Raw genomic sequence first — 2,615 nt, forward strand, 5'->3', positions numbered from 1 at the left:
GTAAGGAGTGTACCTCTCCTCAGATGCAGCTTAATCTAGCACTCTATACTTTAAATTTTTTAAACATTTATAGAGATCAGACTACTACTTCTGCAGAACAACATCTTACGGGTAAAAAGAACAGTCCACATGAAGGAAAACTGATTTGGTGGAAAGACAACAAAAATAGGACATGGGAGATAGGGAAGGTGATAACCTGGGGAAGAGGTTTTGCTTGTGTTTCACCAGGAGAAAATCAGCTTCCTGTTTGGATACCCACTAGACATTTGAAGTTCTACAATGAACCCATCGGAGATGCAAAGGAAAGCGCCTCCACGGAGACGGAAACACCGCAATCAGGCACCATTGACTCGCAGGATGAATCAAGTGGTGATATTAGAAAAACAGATGAAGTCACCACGCACCAAGAAGGCGGAGCTGCCAACCTGGGCACAGTTAAAGAAGCTGACACTGTTAGCTAGAAAAAGCCTAGCTAGCACAAAGGTGACACAAACCTCAGAAAAAATGCTGTTTGCAGCTTTAATGGTTGTATCAACGGTGGTAAGTCTCCCCATGCCTGCAGGAGCAGCTGCAGCTAATTATACCTACTGGGCCTATGTGCCTTTCCCGCCCTTAATTCGGGCAGTCACTTGGATGGATAATCCCATTGAAGTATATGTTAATAATAGTGTGTGGGTAGCTGGTCCCACAGATGATCGTTGCCCTGCAAAACCGGAGGAAGAAGGAATGATGATAAATATTTCCATTGGGTATCGTTATCCTCCTATATGTCTCGAGAGAGCACCAGGATGTTTAATGCCTGCTATCCAAAATTGGTTGGTAGAAGTACCTACTCTCAATCCCACCAGTAGATTTACTTATCATATGGTAAGCGGTATGTCACTCAAACCACAGGTAAACTATTTACAAGACTTCTCTTATCAAAGATCATTAATATTTAGGCCAAAAGGAAGACCTTGCCCCAAGGAGATTTCCATAGAAACAAAAGATTTAGTTTGGGAAGAATGTGTGGCCGATAGTGCCGTGATTTTACAAAACAACACATTTGGAACTGTTATAGATTGGGCACCTCAAGGTCAATTCTACCACGATTGCACAGGACAAACTCAATTCTGTCCCAATGCACTAGTGAGTCCAACTGTTGATAGTGACTTAACAAAAAACTTAGACAAACATAGGTACAAGAAATTTCAGTCTTTCTACCCTTGGAAATGGGGAGAAAAGGGAACCTCTACTCCAAGACCAAAAATAATAAGTCCGGTTTTTGGTCCTGAACATCCAGAATTATGGAGGCTTACTGTGGCTACAAACCACCTTAGAATTTGGTCTGGGAACCAAACTATAGAAACAAGAGATTATAAAACATTTTACTCTATCAACCTAAATTCCAGTCTAACAGTTCCTTTACTAAGTTGTGTAAAACCCCCTTATATGTTAGTCATAGGAAATGTAGTCATTAAACCAGACTCCCAAACTATAACATGTGAAAATTGCAGATTGTTTACTTGCATTGATTCGACTTTTGATTGGCAGCACCGTATTCTGCTTGTGAGAGCAAGAGAAGGCGTGTGGATCCCTGTGTCCATGGATCGACCATGGGAGGCCTCGCCATCCATTCATATTTTGACTGAAGTATTAAAAGGCATTTTAAATAGATCCAAAAGATTCATTTTTACTTTAATTGCAGTGATTATGGGATTGATTGCAGTCACAGCTACAGCCGCTGTGGCAGGAGTCGCATTGCACTCTTCTGTTCAGACAGTAAGCTTTGTTGACAATTGGCAAAAGAATTCCACAAGGTTGTGGAATTCACAATCTGGTATCGATCAAAAATTGGCTAATCAAATTAATGACCTTAGACAAACTGTCATTTGGATGGGAGATAGGCTCATGAGCTTGGAATATCGTTTCCAGTTACAGTGTGACTGGAATACGTCAGATTTTTGTATTACACCCCAAGTTTATAATGAGTCTAGACATCACTGGGACATGGTAAGACGCCATTTACAGGGAAGAGAAGATAATCTCACTTTAGACATTTCTAAATTAAAAGAACAAATTTTTGAAGCCTCTCAGAGTCACTTAAATATTGTGCCTGGAGCTGAGGCGTTAGATCAAGTGGCAAAAAATCTTTATGGATTAAACCCCACGACTTGGATTCAGTCTATTGGAAACTCTACTGCAGTAAATTTTGGAATTATGTGTCTCTGTTTGATCGGTTTTAGTGTGCCGGACCAGTCGAAGAATCCTGCGCCAAAATCGAGAGAACGAACAAGCCTTCATCGCCATGGCACATTTATATAGAGGAAAAGGGAGGGAGAATGTTGCGGGAAGTCAGGGACCTTGAACTGAGGGACTGGCTGAAGCCACAGCAGAAAAGCATAAAATATGAAGATTTCATGGACATTTTATTAGTTTTCCAAACTTTATACTTTTGTAATATCTTATGTCTTTACTTTAATCTTTTAATCCCATCATCTTCTTTGTAAGCTGAGGAGGATATATGTCACCTCAGGATCCTGTGATGATTGCCTTAACTACACAAATTGTAGAGGACGTGTGTTTGAACAATACGAAAACTGGGCATCTTGAAAAAAAAGAACGAGATAACAGTG

General features: G+C 40.5%; 1 pseudogene; it reads left to right on the top strand.

Moving 5' to 3' along the window:
• The first annotated feature begins 261 nt into the window (after positions 1-261).
• On the top strand, positions 262-2,411 carry LOC129488709 (endogenous retrovirus group K member 25 Env polyprotein-like; annotated as a pseudogene).
• Positions 2,412-2,615: the final 204 nt, after the last annotated feature.

Source organism: Symphalangus syndactylus, chromosome 8 (genome assembly GCF_028878055.3).
Source record: "Symphalangus syndactylus isolate Jambi chromosome 8, NHGRI_mSymSyn1-v2.1_pri, whole genome shotgun sequence".
In the NCBI taxonomy this organism is placed as follows: Eukaryota; Metazoa; Chordata; class Mammalia; order Primates; family Hylobatidae; genus Symphalangus; species Symphalangus syndactylus.